Source organism: Artibeus jamaicensis, unplaced genomic scaffold (genome assembly GCF_021234435.1).
Source record: "Artibeus jamaicensis isolate MK-2021 breed Jamaican fruit bat unplaced genomic scaffold, CSHL_Jam_final contig_490, whole genome shotgun sequence".
Classification (NCBI taxonomy): Eukaryota; Metazoa; Chordata; class Mammalia; order Chiroptera; family Phyllostomidae; genus Artibeus; species Artibeus jamaicensis.
Window position 1 is genome coordinate 2,011,272 of NW_026521861.1, and position 17,930 is coordinate 2,029,201.

Consider the following 17,930-nt stretch of genomic DNA (forward strand, 5'->3'; position numbering starts at 1 on the left):
CCCGCTGCTCCTTCACGGTTGCTCGCCTAGTGGCTCGCTCGGTCGCTCACTAGGTCCAACCCTGCGCCTGGATTCCAAGCATCTGGATTCCGCGCCGGAGTCTCTGACCGAGTCCTCCTGCGCAACCCTTCACCAGCCGCTGGTTTCGCCCCTTACCGGTCAGGCTGAAGAATTTGTTGTTAACAGACTTCCGAAAAGTTCAATTTTCCGTGTTCTGACTGTGTTTTCTGTTGCTAATATTTAGTTGTCTCTAAACTTGGTTGTGTGAGAAGGCACGGCACATCCACCTATGCCTCCATCTTGGCGGAAGTCCTAAACTTTTTTTTTAAAATTAGTGTTTTTGGACTTCTGCCAAGATGGAGGCATAGGTGGAAACACTTTGCATCTTCGCACAACCAAACCTAAAAACAACAAAGTTTTAACAACAATAAACGCAACCAAACCACACAGAAAATCGACAATACGGAGTCCAAAAACAACAAAATGCTCAGCTAAACCGGTGAGAGGGGTGAAGCCAGCATCAGAGCGGGTTGGGCAGGGAAGATTCCCCGACCTGGAAGGTGCACCAGCAGCCAAGGGCTCGGATCCCAGGTGCGGGCTAGCTATTGGCGGACACAGGGAAGAGGCACGGCTGGCTGTCTGTGGTCGAGCATTTGCGTGCAGATAAACCAGTGAAGAGGTGAGCATTGAGACCATTCGGCGCAGGGTGGTGGGCTCACACATTTGCGCTCAGATAAACAGGCAGGGGGTGAGCAGTGAGGTGGACTGGGCTAGCAGAGAGGACCGCCACTGCTCCCTCTCTGACCCCGCCCCCACATACAGCTTCACAAACCAGCAACCTGGGTGGCCCCGCCCTGGTGAATGCCTAAGGCTCCTCTCCTCATACATAACAGGCACAAACAGATAAAAACATGGCTCAAGAACAACTCAGAGCCCCAGAGCCAAAAATCTAAGCGATGAGGAAATAGCCAAACTATCAGATACACAGTTCAAAACACTGGTGATCAGGATGCTCACAGAACTGGTTGATTTTAGTCACAAATTAGAGGAACATATAAAGGCTAAACTAATTGAAATGAATGGTAATGCACAGGAAACCAATAGTAATGGAAAGGAAACTGGGACTCAAATCAAGGGAGTAGACCAGAAGGAAGGAAAAAAATGACCAAACAGAAAGGAATGAAGAAACAAGAATTCAAAAAAATGAGGAGAGGCTTAGGAACCTCCAGGACATCTTTAAACGCTCCAACATCCGAATTATAGGGGTACCAGAAAGGGAAGAGGAACAGTCATGAGTGAAAAACTTATTTGAAAAAATAATAAAAGAGAACTTCCCCATTCTGGCAAAGGAAAGAGACTTCCAGGAAATCCAGGAAGCTCAGAGAGTCCCAAAGAACTTGGACCCAAGAAGGAACATACCAAGGCACATCATCATTACATTAGCCGAGATTAAAATGAAGGAGAGAATCTTAGAAGCAGCAAGAGATAAGGGGACAGTCACCTACAAAGGAGTTCCCATCAGACTGTCAGCTGATTTCTCAAAAGAGACCTTAACAGGCAAGAAGGGGCTGGAAAGAAGTATTCCAAGTCATGAAAACCAAAGACCTACAACCAAGATTGATCTGTCCAGCAAAGTTTTCATTTAGAATGGAAAGACAGATAAAGTGCTTCTCAGATAAGGTCAAATTCAAGGAGTTCATCATCACCAAGCCCTTATTATATGAAATGTTAAAGGGACTTACCTAAGAAAAAGAAGATAAAAAAGATGAACAGTGAAAGGACAGCAAACTCACAGTTATTAAGAACCACACCTAAAACAAAAGCAAATTTAAGAGGACAGCTAGATCAGGAGTGAACCATAGAAATGAAGATCATGTGGAGGGTTAGCAACAGGGGAGTGGGAGATGGAGAAGGGGGGAGAAGGTACAGAAAATAAGTAGCATAGACAGTAGATTAAAAATAGAGGGGAGGGTAAGAATAGGGGAAATATAGAATCTAAAGAACTTGAGACACGTGTTCATGAATTAAAAGGGGGGGGAATGGTGGGGAAGGGGTGTGCAGGGTGGAGGAGAACGGAGGGGCGGAAATAGAACAAATGTAATGGCATAATTAATAAAATAAAAAATATATTTAAAGCCAAAAAATAAATAAATAAAATTAGTGTTTTTGTGTGTTTAAGAAAATTTTCCTTATTCTGAGGTAATGAAGATATTCTGTGGTATATTCTTAAAGTTTTATTATTTGTTTTTCTTGTTTGTTATACCCAAACAGGAAAAAAAGTTCACCTGATGTTGATTTTTTTAAAGATTTTCTTTATTTGTCTTTAGAGGGGAAGGGAAGGAGAGAGGGAGAGAAATATCAATGTATGGTTGCCTCCCGTGCATCCCCTGCTGGGAACTGGCCTGCAACCCAGGCATGTGCCCTGACTGGGAATCGAACCATGATTCTTTGGTTCGCAGGCCCCCGCTTAATCCACTGAGCTGTACCAGCCAGGGCTGATGTTGATTTTTTTCTATCCTTCTATATTTATAGAGATTGTTTTATGGATCAGCATATGGTCTGTTGGTGATTGTCCCATGTGCACTTAAAAAGAACGAGTTTTTTTTGGTGGGTAGAATGTTCTATAAATGTTAACTAGGATAAATTGGTTGATAGCGTACAAGTCTGCTACATCCTTGTTGATTTTTTTGTTTACTGTTCAGTTACAGAGAGAGATGCATTGAAGCAACTATGACTGTGGATTTTTCTGTTTTTCCTTTCTGTTCTCTAAGCTTTTTCTTTGTGTATTTTGAAGTTCTGTTATTGGGTACCTACACACTGAAGATGCTTATGTCTTCTTGATAGAACATACCATTATGAAAAATCCCACTTTATCTCTGATACTATTCCTTGTCTGCAGCTTGTTTTGTCTGATGTTAATATAGACACCCAGTTTTCTTTTGGTTAGTGTTTGAATAGTATTACCTCTTTCCATCCTTTTACTTTTCATCCATGTCTTTTTATTTAAAGTAGATTTTTAAAAAACAGCATAGTCTTGTATTTCTATCCAGTCTGATAATCTCTGCCTTTTAACTGATGTGCTTAGACATTTATATTTAAAATAATTATTAATATAGTTAGGTCAGAGTCTGTCACTTTACTATGTATTTTCTGTTTTTCCAGCCTGTTCCATTTTTCAGCGTTCTTTTTAGTGTTCATTTTTTTCTTCGTTTTACTTTTTAATTAATGTATAATATAAAAGCCTTCTCTTTCCCCACCCTATTCTTTGTGTTCCTGTCGTCATACATTTCACTTCAGCACAAGATAAAAAATACATTTTTATCATATCTGCTTTAGTCAGTTATCTTTTCTTTACCATTTTTACATCTTTATTGAGGTTTAATTGACATACAATAAACTGCACACATTTTTAGGTGTAAATTTTATGAGGTTTGACAAATGTGTACACTTGTGAAATCATTACCCCAATCACAGCAATGAACATTATAATTTTCTTGTAATTGTTTGTAATCTGTCCAGTGATGTGTTGGGTCATATCAGATTGTTTCACTTGTCTTGGTTACATACCTAAGAGTGGAATTGCCGGGTCATAATGTAACTCTCTGTTTAAGATATTGAGATACTGTCCTGGTTGGTGTGTGTTGAGCGCCAACCTGCAAACCGAAGGGTCTCCAGTTCAATCCCCAGTCAGGGCATGTGCCTGGGTAGCAGGCCAGGTCCCTGGTTGGGAGCATGTGAGAGGCAACCACCCATTGATGTTTCTCTCCCTCTCTTTCTCCCTCCCTTCCCTTCCCTAAAAATAAATAAATAAAATCTTTAAAAAAAAACCAGGCAACATACAAAATGATATGCATTTCAGGTGTACGACATAGTGGTTGACGTTACATAATTTACAAAGTGACCACCCTGGTAAGTCTCCCGCCCATCCCACAGCACGTGTGATTTATTCCTTTTTTCTTGTTTCCTTTGGATCGAATGCTTTTCATGATTCCATTTTGTCTCCACTGTTGACATATTAGCTCTACCTTTGTTTCTTTAGTTGTTGTTCTAGAGGTTTTTTAAAAACTTTTCTTAAGAAAAAAGATTTTATTTATTAATTTTTAGAGGGGAGGGGAGGGAGAGAGGGAGAGAAACATCACTGTGTGGTTGCCTCTCACAAGCCCCCTACTGGGGACCTGGCCCCTCACCCAGGCATGTGCCCCGACTGGGGATCAAACTGGCAACCCTTTGGTTCTCAGTTCAGTGCTCAATCCACTAAGCCAAACCAGCTGGGGCTGTTCTAGAGTTTATAAAATACATCAATGTATAAAATACATACATTGAATTGTCTTTGGACTCTTTGGACTCAAATCAATTGCCTATACACGTACGGGTTTATGTCTGGCTTTCAATTCTATTCTATGGATCTATATCTCTTCTTATGCCAGTATCATACTGTCTTGATTGCTGTAACTTTATAATATAAAACTTTTAATAAGTTTTAAAATCAGGAAACATTAAAGGGTTTTGAAGAGGAAAACAATATCAAGCTATATTTTTAAAAGGTTACATTGGGGTTCCTCAAAAAGTTAGACGTATTATTCCTCGATAGCCCAGAAGTTTCACTCTTACATATATACCCCAAAGAATTGAAAAGGCACTCGAACAAGGACTTGTATTCCAGTGCTCATAGCAGCAGTATTGTAGCCAGAAGGCAGAAACAACCGAAGTGCCCATCGGCAGACGGATGGGTCAACAGATGTAGTACACGAGTACAGTGGAACATTAGGCATACGAAGGAATGAAGTTCTGGTACATCATACAACGTGGATGAACTTTGTAAACATTATGCGATGTCAAAGAAGCCAGATGCAAACAGATAAATATTGCACAATTTCACTCATATGCAGTATCTAGGGCAGGCCGATGCACTGAGGTGAAAAGTGGATTAGAGATTACCAGGGGTTTTCGGTAAGAAGAATCCACAATTATGTTTCATGGGTACAGAGTTTCTGTTTGGGGTTATGGAAAAGGTTTGGAAATGCATAGTGGTGATGGTTGCGGAACATGGCAAATGTACTTAATGCCACTGAAGTCTACAGGTAAAATAGTTAAAATGGCAAATTTATGTTATATATATTTGGCCCAATTTTTAAATAAAAGAGCCATGGCTCAGTGGATTGGGTGCCAGCCCACAGTCCACAGCTGAAGGGTTCTTGGTTGGATTCCCAGTCAGGGCGCATGCCTGGGTTGCTGGTCAGGTTCCCAGTTGGGGGTGTGAAAGAGGCAACCATACATTGATGTTTCTCTCCCTCTCCTTCTTCCTCCCTTCCCCTCTCTCTAAAAAAGAAATAAATAGAGTCGAAAAAAGAAAAAGAAAAGACTGCTTGGCAGCTGTGAAGAAATCAGACTGTAGGTTAAGGTGAGGGTAGTAATTCAGGGTAAAGATGATGTTCTGTTTAACCCTTCCAGGTCTAGTCTATCCTTCTCTATCCTGCTCTGTGTTGACTGAACCCTCTGGCTTCTTCTGGTTGAACTTGGTCAGTGTGGAGCACTGGTAAGAGATCGGAGGGTAGGAGGAGACCGGGATCAGGGAATAGCCTGGCTTCCAACGTGCAGGGTTGCTGTGGTCACTGTAGCTCCTGATGAAAGGTCGCAGCTCCTGTAAGACAGCCCCGTTCACGATGCTCTCTTTGCCCTCTAATAGTGGTTCCCTCCCCGTTCCTGCCAGTGCCATAGCTGTCACCACTAATGCACTTGTATTTCCCTACACCAGTTTATTACTTTAATAAAGTTTTCTAGAGTTAACTAATTTGAGTGTGCAATTCGTTTCCTGCCTTGGATGGGGGGCGGGTGTAGTAGAAAGCAATAGATGTATTTGGAGATAGAGCCTTGGGGTTTTGATGGATTGGATGGTGTGGCAGACATGACTGGTGTAAGAAAAGTCCTCATAGATTGGGTAAGATAGGACACACAGTCTAAGGGAGAAGAAAACACAAGGTTCAGACTCATGCTGACTAATTAGTCTATGTGTAGTATCAAGTTCCGAAGTGGTTGGAACAAGTGACTCAATGTACTAAACCATCTATCACCCTGCCTTGGGGACAGAACTTAATCTTCTTCTAGCTCTCAGATATGCAGGAGAGAAGTTGGAGGAATCAGGAAGCTGGGGTGTCCCAAGGAGGCAGTGAAAATGGAATTATTGGAAATGATACTAGGAAAAGTGCCTAATAATTCGAGGGAAGTGTCAAGATCCAGACACTGGCTCCCAGTGGCTCCGTCTTCCAACCAGGTGACCTGGAGGTAAATGGGAACAGCCGTTTGTTGAGATATTCAGGGTTCAGGGCTAGTGAAGCAACACCCTGTTGCATCCTGCACCTGTCCTCTTGCACTTATTACCTCCCCGAAACCACAGACAGAACATGACGGAGGCGATTTCTCCACCACAGACCCTATACCGTGTGTACATCCTTCAGCTCTTTCCCCACTTTCCTTCTTTTCTCTGAATACCTTTCTTCCACCTTCTTTCAGCCTCTGAAAGTAACACATGAAATTTATATCCCTGAGAGGAGGCAGAGCATGAGACTGGAAGTGCTACACATTTCCCCATGTCCTAGGTCAGCCAGGAAGTCCTCAATGGCCTACCTGGCTTATTTCCCTTTGATTCAATATGGAGAACTCTGATTAAGGTGAAACTCCCACAACACAATCCTTAGGTCTTGGGCCCCTGGACCAGCTCTCTGCTAGTTGTTTCAGCTCAGCCTTTCAGACCAAGGGCCCTTGAGTGGGTATGCCAGTAGCATAACCTCACTTTCCTTCTTGTTACTCTTGCTTTCTTTCCACAAGAAGCACTCATCAACTTAATCTCATTCCCTTACAGACTTGAAGGACGCAGGGAGCCTTCAGACACAGCTCCTTGCCAGCTGTGTGATCTCAGACCCATTACCTAACTTCTGTATGCTTCGAGTTGCTGTTCTTAAGCCCTTAGCCAATGCCTGGCACATAGCAAACTCAGTAAAGTTTTGAGTCTAAATTCAGTTGGTTTTGTGTACCTGCTTTATTTTATTTTAGTTACTCATTTTTAACTGGGTATTATGTGCACCCAGAAAAAGTTTCCAAAAAGTAAAAAAGTCCACCACTTCTCCTAACCACCCAATTCAACTCCCCACAAATGGCCCTCTTGCCAATTCCTTTCTTAGACTTCAAGAGATATTCTGTGCAACTACAGACACAGACTCAAATTGTTTTTTCCTTGGACAAATACCAGTCCTAACTTGGAGAGCTTTTCAAATCAGTTCTTACTAAGTTGCCTAATTCTTTTTAATTTTTATTATTTACTTATTTATTTTTAAAGATTTTATTTATTTACTCTTAGAGAGAGGAGAAGGGAGGGAGAAAAAAAGGGAGAGGAAGCATCAGTGCGAGAGACACATCAGACAGTTGCCTCTCCACATCCCCAACCAGGGACCTAGTGCACAGCCCAGGCACGTGCCCTGACTGGGAACTGAACTGGCAACCTTTTGGTTCACAGGCCTGTGCTCAGTCTACTGAGCCACACCAGAAGGGTGCTTAATTGTTTTTTCTAGATGCCACCAAATTTATTTATAAGTTTGGTATAATTTCATGAAAAAAGATTCATTTTCATCTATTTTAACAAGTTTGGGAAGTTTTATATAGGCATTAAGCATCACCACAATTAAGATATAAAATGTTTTCATTACCTAAAAATCCCCCCTTTCCCCACTGTGGTCATTCTCCTTACTCAGCACCAGCTTTATGTAATCTTGACCTGCGTTCTGCTACTACGGTTCTGCTTTTTCTCAAGTTTCACACAAATGTCATCGTACACTATGTTGTCTTTTGTGTTTGACTTCTTTTTTTAATGATATTTTAAAGATTTTACTTATCTTTTAGAGGGGAAGGGAAGGAGAGAGGGAGAGAAATATCAATGTATGGTTGCCTCTCTTGCGTCCCCTGCTGGGAACTGGCCTGCAACCCAGGCATGTGCCCTGACTGGGAATCAAACCGCACCTTTGGTTCGGAGGCCCGCTCTCGATCCACTGAGCTACACCAGCCAGGGCTGACTTCTTTCTCTTAGCATAATGTTTTTGAGGTTCATCCATGTTGTCACACATATTAATATCTCATTTCTTTTTAGTAGAGAGTAGTATTGCATAATAAATTTTGAAATCAGTTGCCAGTTGATAGCCATTTGGTGTTCTAGTTTGTCCTTATTATGAAAAATACTATTTGCATATGCGTCTTTGTGTGAGCATACATTCACGTTTGTTCTTGGGTCAGTATATAAGATCGGGATTACAGGGTCATAAGGCAAGTGTATTTTGACTTTGTAAGACACTGTCAAACTGTTTCCTAAGTGTTCATACAGTGTTGCAATCTCACTTACAATGTATTGGAGTTCTGGTTTGCCTTTTTCTTTTCAACAGCTGGGGTGTAACTGCTGGACAAAAAGAGCAATGAATCAAATGTAACAAATGTTAACAATTGATGAATCTGAAAAAGAGTATACAGGTTTTTGTTTTACTATTCATTTTGTTTATCTTTAAAAAAATTTCTAAATAAAAAGCTGGGACAAAAACTAACTTGCATATTATCTGAAATTGAACTGATTCTGAAGTTTATCTTCAGGGAAAATTTGCAAGGAGAGCCAAGAAAATGTGACAAAGAACAGTGAAGAAGAATGGGTCCTACTGTTAGCTTGGGTAGCTAGATATTCATTTTAAAAAGAGAGCAAAGGGAATCAGATATCAAAACGTGATAAATTTGGAAGCTGAATCAGATAATAAGCCTGTTTTGCTAGGAAGTTGCGGCATTCATATGTACCATAGGGAACCACAGCATTTCCCCACCAAGGGGATTAACATCCCTCCTTCTCCTGTGTAGACAGAGAGGAAGGCTTTCCACCCCAGGATACAACTGCTCTGCTTTTCTGTTTATCCCTCCCGGGGGAGGGATAAAACAACAGAAGGCAAATTGCTCTGCTGGATGCATGCCCAGTAGAAGTCAAGACGGCACAGGGTGAGGTACTTCTACCTTGACAGGAGCGGTGGGAACTAAGATGGTGACCCTAAAGTCCTGTCTAGCCTGGGAAAGGGATCAGATTGGAAAAGGGACATAGGACCTCAGAAGATCTGGGAAATGGATTGGTTAGGGGGAAGAACCAACAGATGCCCACAAAAGACTGGGAGGTTGATTAGTTTCAAAGTGTGCTCTGTCCTTCCCAAGCCCCAGATAGTGAAACACAAGCTTAACAAAGCCCCTCCCTCCACCCTCCAGTCACCTCGCTCCCCACCCCACTGCCCCCACCATAACACATTGGTACCCTGTCCCTTCAGGCATTCTCTGTCCATAGCAGCCATGTGGCCCTAACAGCCACCTGGGGTTCGGCAGCCATGCAGACTCGGAGCATGGGCCTGTGCACAGCACCAGCCGGAGCACAGCTGGGAACAGAATAAGCTCACTGGATGGGGACAGATATGGACTAGCTTCAGCATGGCACAAAATTTTTGGATAATGTCATTTGTACTGGGCCTGGTGGGGACAAGGCTGACTGTTTTCCATGGCAGGTGGGGGACACTGAAGTGGAATCCAGGACAGCCTTTGTGTTTGCTCCAGCTTCTTCCGTATACCTGCCGCTAAGCTTCCCACATGTGCGTCCCCGGAATGCTCTCCTTGCAATTCCTTGAAAGGGCCTCATTTTCACCTGCGACACCACTAGCTATCAACATGACCTCTAAAGCTATAGTAATTTAAACCTATTTTATTGTCACACACAAAACCCTCCCCCAAAAATTATACAGAGAATCTAGAAAAAGGTTCACAAGGATGTGGATATTTAGTTTACAGTAAAGTGACATTTTAAAATTAGAACAAGTTGGGCTTTCAGTCAAGACAGCAGCATAGGTAAATGTGGTACCCACAGCCACAACAAAATTACAACTAAACTGGCTGGTGTGGCTTGGTGGATTGAACGCTGCTGGCCTGTGACCCAAAGGGGTGCCAGTTTGATTCCAGGCACATGGCTGAGTTGTGGGCCAGGTCCCCAGTATGGGTGTGCATGAGAGGCAACCACACATTAATGTTTGTCTCCCTCTCTTTCTACCTCCCTTTCCCTCTCTCTAAAAATAAGTAAATAAAATCTTTTTTTAAAGTTTTTTTTAAAGAACAAGCACTTAAGAAAAAATTACAACTAAACTATAGAACAACCATCATTTAGAACCACTTGAAATCTAGCTAAACAGAAGTCCTACAACTAAGGATGTGAAGGAGAAGCCACATTGAGACTGATAGGAGGGGCAGAAATGCAGAACAGCCTAGCCCAACACCCATGTGTAGTGGGTAAAAATCAGGAAGGATATCTCACCTGTTGAGGTCCCCCACAAAATGAGGGGTCCCAGCCCCACAGCAGGCCCCCAGCCCAGGGTTCCAGTGCCAGGAAGAGAAGTCCCCACAACCTCTAACTATAAAAACCAGCAGGGATTGTGGCTGAGTGAGACTGAGGGCTCTTGGAGTCCCCAACATTTCTCTTTAAGGGCCCATACACAGACTTACTTGAGCTCACTTGCTTTGAGCTCCAGAGCTGGGGCAGCAGCTTGAAGGGCACCAGTGACATACAGGAAGGAACTGAATTGCATCAGGGCAAGATCTGGAGGGGCAGCTTTCTCCCAGACAGAAGTTTTGGTAGAAGCCATTGTTCCTTTCCTGAGCCCTTTCCTCACCCACAGAGCCAGCAGACAGGCACCATAACTGAGTCTTCATCAACCTGGCTAGCCCTGTTCACTCTGCCCTGGTGATTCCTTGAGACCCTGCCCTACCCAACTTGCAGACCCAGTCAAGCTGTTTCCAGTGGTTTTTCCATACAAATGGCCTTTCTTGGCTCATGCTTCAGATTTCCCTAAAATCTCTCAAACAAATAGCATCTGGCCTCAGTGTACCTTCTACCTATTGCTAAGTGACCCCAGGCCCAGTACTAGCAGCAGCTGGCCTTGGCTCCCAGCTTGGCCTCTCCTGGGCAACTCCAGACCCAGCACAAGTAGCAGCCACCTGCAGTTTGCTTTGCAGCTCATGCCAGATGCCCCAGAGCAGAACGTAGGCAGTGGCTGACCATGGTCTGTACCTCCTAGGAGGCTCCAGAGCCAGTGAACCCATGGACAGCTTCAGACCACACTGAAGCACCACCCAGCCAGCTCCACAAGTCACACACTCAAGGGGTAGACTCGTCAGGCACCAGAGCACCACTAAGTAAGTCCTGCCCTATGGGGTGGACCCCTGCACAACTGATCCTCCATGGTAGTTGCAGCCACTCTTTGCAGCTGATCACCCTGGAAGCAAATCCCTCCCACTGATGTGCCAACAACAATGAAGGCTCAACTACAACAGGAGGTTGTACACAACCTACGGGAGGAAGGGCAGACCTTAAGTGCCCAGCTCTGGTGAATGGGAGGCTGTGCCACGGAAGCCTATAGAACACCTGCTACATCAGGCCTCTCTACCAAGCCCAAGACATGTAGCAGCTCTGCCTAATACATGGAAACAAATGCAGGGAGGCTACCAAAATGAGTAGTCAGTGAAACATGTCCCAAGTGAAAGAACAGATCAAAATTACAGAAAAAGAACTAAAACATAGAGACAAGCAATCTACTAGATGCAGAATTCAAAACCCTGGTTGTAAGTATGCTCAATGAACTTAGGGAAGAGTAGAACTTAATGAGAACTTCAACAAAGAGATGGGAAACAGGCCCTGGTTGGTGTAGCTCAGTGGATTGAGCATGGGCTGTGAATCAAAGGGTCACTGGTTCAATTTCCATTCAGGGCACATGGCAGGGTTGCAGGCCAGGTCCCCAGTGGGCCACGGGAGAGGTAACCACACAGTGATGTTTCTCTCCCTCTCTTTCTCCCTCCCTTCCCCCCTCTCTAAAAATAAATAAATAAAATCTTTTAAAAATTATTTTAAAAAGAGATAGGAAACAGAAAACTAAATTAGAAAACACAAAAAAAGGACCAGTCAGAAATGAAGACTACTTTACCTGAAATTAAGAATACAGCCCTGGCTGGTGTGGCTCAGTGGGTTGGAGCTCCTATGGGGATTCAATAAATCAAATGGTGGTGAGTTTGATTCCCAGTCAGGGCACATACACAGGTTGTGGATTCAATTCCAGTCAGGGCATGTATAGGAAATCAAGCGATCAATGTTTCTCTCTCACAATGATGTTTCTCTTTCTCTCTCTCCCATGCCTTCCTCTCTCTCTCCCCCCCAAAAAAAAATTTTTAAAGGATACATTGCAGGGAATCAACAGAGGAGTAAGTGAAGCAAAGAATCAAGTCAGAGATTTGAAAGAGAAGGTAGCAGAAAACACCCAATCAGAACAGCAAAGAAAAAAAAAAGCATCCAGCCCTAGCTGGTGTAGCTCAGTGAGTTGAGCGTGGGCCTGTGAACCAAAGGATCTCTGTTCGATTCCCAGTCAGGGCACATGCCTGGGTTACAGGCCAGTTCCCAGCAGGGTCACATGAGAGGCAACCATACATTGATATTTATCTCCCTCTCTCCTTCCCTTCCCTTTTATTTATTTGAAGATAAATAAATAAAATCTTTTTAAAAAAGCATCCAAAAAATGAGAATGGTATAAGGAGTCTCTGGGACAACTTCAAGTGTACCAACATTCGTATCACAGGGGTGTCAGAAAAAAAAGAGGGACAGCAAGGAATTGAAAACCTATGTGTAATTGATCTGGAGTTCTGGCAAAGATGAAGGTGTAGGTAGAAACACTTCACTTCCTTGTGCAACCAAAAGAAGGATAGTAACCAATTAAAAAACAATAAACAAGCAGAACTGCCAGAAAATCAAACTGCATGGAACTCCAACACCAAAGGAGGTGAAGAAACATTCCTGCGTAAGAGGGGCAGAGATGGGCAACCAGGCGGAGAGACCCCGTGGTAAGGTGGCAGACCATGATGGATGAGGTGGGGCTAGCCAACCAGGAAACCAAAGACTCAAAGCCTCCAGCTGTAAAATCCTGTGGGGATCTCGGAAGTAAAACTCATGGGAGAGTGTGGGCCCCTTCAGACTGGTGCTAGCCCACAGGGCGCATGGACTGCTCCAGCTCCGGGGTTAACTGCTGACCCACCTGAGGGTGCAGACTGGTCTGAAGGTGGGGAGGTGACTTCTGTGCTGGCTCAGCAGTTTCCTCCTGAAGACCAGAGTGCTCAGCCCCCCAGACTGGAGTGCTCAGACCAGACTCAAGACTGGTCTGCAGCCCCTACTGCTCAGTCCAGTGAATGGGTAGGAGCAACTATTGAGTGGTCTTATGAGAGAGGGTGGGGAGAGAGAGCATGAGAAACATCAATTTGTTGTTCCTGTATTTATGCATTCATTGGTTGATTCCTGTATGTGCCCAGACTGGGGATGGAATCTGCAACCTTGGCATATTGGGACGAGGCTGTAACCAACTGAGCTACCTGGCCAGGGCCTCTTCCACAAACTCTTAAACAAAATGGAAATAAGGGTGATGAAAAATGAAGAGTTTTTTTTTTTTTAAAGAGACTGGGGCTAGACCACACAGAGTATAGGAATTTGTTAATTATTGTTTATGTATTCCTACTAGTTCCTGGTTTCACTGGCTTCTGCTCCCTATAAGCTGTGATCTTCTGTATTTGCCTGTCTTTTCAGTTTTGGGGACAGTAGTTTACCCTAAAAAGACTTATTTAAAAATAAGTACATAGAAATCTGGAAAGAAATATTTTCAAATATAATGGTTACCACATTAGAAGTGATTTTTGTCTTTTAGCATTTTCAAAAATTTCTACCTCGAAAGTCAGAAAGAAAAAACACAAACTTTTTGTTGAGTAATAGGAACATGGTACATCATCCAGTGAAATAGTATACAGCTATCCAAAATGATAAGGAAGCTTTAGATGTAATAAAATGGTACACCCTCAAGACATATTTAAAAAGGAACTATAAAACAATATGAAAATGTGCTACCCATTGTTCTGGTACACCAAAATCGCACATACAAGAATCAACCAGTGAATGCATAAATAAGTGGAACAACAAATTAGTGTTACCCTGCCTCCTGTCTTCCTCTCTCTCTCTAAAATCAATCAATTAAAAAAAAAGATAGCCCTGGCTGGTGTAGCTCAGTGGACTGAGCAAGGGCTGTGAACGAAAGGGTTGTGGTTTGATTCCCAGTCAGGGCACATGCCTGGGTTGCCGGCCAGGTCCTCAGTGGGGCCATATGAGAGGCAACCACACATTAATGTTTCTCTTCCTCTCTTTCTCCTTCCCTTCCCCTCTCTCTAAAAATTAAAAAAAAAAGAAATAAAATGTTAAAAAAACCCCACAAACTTAAAAAAAGATATATCTAGAAAGAAAATTTTTAAAATACTGTAAATTATTTTCTACAACCTCACCCACCACATCAAATGATTTCCCACTTTAGTGTTTCTTTTCAGCTTTAAACTTTAGAGGCAGCATCACTTTTAGATAACTGAAATAATGGGATAGGTATGGTTTTCAATACTGTTTTCCTTTAACATTGTTTTACAAACACAGTTTCAAGTTTCTTTTTTTTTAAAGTACAGCTTATTGATTATGCTATTACAGTTTTCCAATTTTTCCTCCTTTTATTCCCCTCTGCCCTGCACCACCCCCTTGCACCAGCATTCCCCAGCCCCTTAGTTCATGTCTGTGGGTTGTACATATAAGTTCTTTCACTTCTCCATTTCCTATACTATTTTTAACCTCTCCCTGTCTATTTTGTACCTACCATTTATACTTCTTCTTTTTAATAGTTTTAATTTTTTTAAAGATTTTCTTTATCTTTATCGGGGAAGGGAAGGAGAGAGGAAGAGAAATATCAATGTATGGTTGCCTCTTGTGTGTCCCCTGCTGGGAACTGGCCTGCAACCCAGGCATGTGCCCTGAGTGGGAATTAAACCGCGATACTCTGGTTCGAAGGCCCATGCTCAATCCACTGAGCCATGCCAGCCAGGGCCATTTATGCTTCTTATTCCTTGTACCTTTTCCCCCATTCTCCTCTTTCCCTCCCTGCTGATAACCCTCCCTGTGAACTCCATTTTTTTTAAAGATTTTGTTTATTTACTTTTAGAGGGAAGGGAAGAGAAAGAGAAAGAGAGGGAGAGAAACATCTATGGGTGGTTGCCTCTCACATGTGCTCTACTGGGGATCCAGCCTGCAACCTAGGAATGTGCCCAGCCTGTGCTCAATCCACTGAGGCACACCAGCTAGGGCTGACCTTCATTTCTGTGATTCTCTTCCTGTGCTAGTTGTTTGCTTAGTATGTATTTGTATTTGCTTTTTTAGGTTCATTTGTTGATATTTGTGAGTTTGTTGTCATTTTACTGTCCATAGTTTTGATCTTCTTAGATAAGTTCCTTTATCATTTTGTATAAGCGCTTGGTGATGACTTACTCCTTTAACTTGATTTTATCTGGGAAGCACTTTATCTGTCCTTCCATTCTAAATGAAAGCTTTGCTGGATAGAGCAATCTTGGATGGAGGTCCTTGCCTTTCATGAGTTGGAATACTTCTTTCCAGCCCCTTCTTGCCTGTATATTTTCTTTTGAGAAATCAGCTTATAGTCTTATGGGAACTCCTTTGTGGGTAAATGTCTCCTTTTCTCTTGCTGCTTTTAAGATTCTTTCCTTATCTTTAATCTTGAATAACTTTAGTATGATGTGCCTTGGTGTGTGCTTCCTTGGGTCCAACTTCTTTGGGACTCTCTGAGCTTCCTGGAAGTCTATTTCCTTTGCCAGATTAGAGAAGTTCTCCGTCATTATTTTTTCAGGTAAGTTTTCAACTTCTTGCTTTTCACTGGCACCCCTATGATTCAGATGTTCTAATGTTTAAAGTTGTCTCCAAGGTTCCTAAGCCTCTCCTCATTTTTAAAAATTTTTGTTTTTTCATTCTGTTCTGGTTGAATGTTTATTTCTTCCTTCTGCTCCAAATTGTTGACTCGAGTCCAGGTTTTCTTCCCTTCATTGTTGGTTTCCTGTATATTTTTCTTTATTTCACTCTACATAGCCTTCACTTCTTCTATTTGGTGTCTGTACTCAATCTTTTCTGTGAGTATTCTGCTTACCAGTATTTTGAACTTCGCATCTGATAGGTTGGCTATCTCTTTGTTGCTTAGTTCTTTTTCTGGAGTTTTGATCTGTTTTTCCATTTGGACCATATTTCTTTGTTTCAGTGCACCTGTTATGTTGTAGGGGGTGGAGCCTTAGGTATTCACCAGGGCAGGGCAACCCACCTTGCTGCATTTTGGTGCTGTCTGTGGGGAGGGGTCAGAGAGGGAACAATGCCACTTGCTCAGCTCTCGGCTTTCAGTCACTTCTCCTGCTACCCACAAGCCAATTGGTCCCTTCTGGTGCTGATTCCTGGATGGGTGGTTTTGTGTATGTTCTAGGACCCTGTGAGTCTCTCTAATGAACTCTCCGGTGAAGCTGGAAGTTTCTCCTACTGCCTCAACTGCCGCAGGTTTTTACAGCCAGAAGTTTTGAGGCTTTATTTCCCTATGCTGGGACCCTGGGTTGCCCGATCTATCTTGCTCCTAGTTGTTTCTCCTGGTTTATCAGCACAGAAGTATGGGACTGCCAGCAACCATCTTACCTGCCCGGTCCTCTCTGCCCCAGTTGCCTGTCTCCACCCTTCCTACCAGTCTGGATGAATGTTTCTTTGACTCCTTTGTTGTCAGACTTCCATACAGTTCAATTTTCCAGCAGTTCTAGTTTTTATGGTTTTTAATTTGTTGTTGTCCTTATTTTGGTTGTGCAAGGAGGCAAAATGTATCTACCTATGCCTCTGTGTTGGCCAGAAGTCCAGTTTCATGTTTCTTTATGTTATGGTATCTGCAAACTGTTTTGTAATATTAGTATCTAATAATTTAATCATTTATTGGTGGGTTTCTATTAAGCCCCACTGACTTAAGTATTTTAGTACATACAGATTTCTTTTTTCTTTTGGCCTAGTTCACTGAGTTTTAAATTCCTAGGTGAGGGACTGGGTCAAAGGATATCAGTTGATTCTTGCTAGGTGTTACTTAAGTGTGCTTCTTGAAGAATTATGTCAGTTTGTCTGGCCATTAGCCAGGTGCGAATGTATCTTTCCCAAAGCTTTGACCAGCCAGCGTTGGGTATTTAATTTTTACACAGTTTAATAGCTGTTAATTGGACCATACTATACATAGTCTTTAATTTGCATTTCCCTAATTACTAAGGAAGTTGAGTCTCTTAAAACATATATGTTTAGTGTTTGCATTTCCTCTTAGGTGCCTATTCAATTCAAATCAAGACATATTTTGAGTGCCCACCATGTGCTGCATGCTGTGTGCTTCCCTCTATGATGAGTGACCTAACGAAAATGACCATTTGGGATAGGGTCAGGGAGCCAGAATAATATAGGAAATAAATGACAGAGTGTACTCAGTTGGTAGAAGCACAATATTGGCAGGCAGAATGGGCACAATCCAGTGGGTAGAAGACAAGGGAAGAAGGGGTTGGTCCCTTTTGAAACAGTAGGCTTTTGCAGGGCAAGTGACTTCAAGCAGGGGCTGAACAATGGGTAAGATTTGTCCAGGTGAGAAAAAAAATGTCTGGGGAGAGGTAATAATTTGGGGAGAGATAAAAGGGGTTGAAAAACCTAAAAATACAGTACTTGTTTTACGGAATTGTGACTGTCCCATTTACAGTGAAGATGTGGAATCCTGGGGCTGAGGGATAATGAATAACGTAGGGCTTACTTCAGGACCCGGACTTTTGTCCTGAAGGTTTTCTGTTGTTGTTGCTCTTAAACTGTTTCTAAGTGTACAGTTCCTCAGCATTAAGTAAACTCACATTGTCGTGAGACCAGTCACCACATCATGGCTCTCCTTTTTAGTTAATTTAGTTGAGTTTTATTAAAGAGAAGTTGAAGT

At 42.6% G+C, this 17,930-nt stretch overlaps 1 protein-coding gene across 2 annotated transcripts in view; it reads left to right on the forward strand.

Moving 5' to 3' along the window:
* Window positions 1-17,930, forward strand: part of NOLC1 (nucleolar and coiled-body phosphoprotein 1) — a 38,967-nt gene that overhangs the window by 20,795 nt on the left and 242 nt on the right. The gene's annotated exons all lie outside the window — the stretch shown is intronic.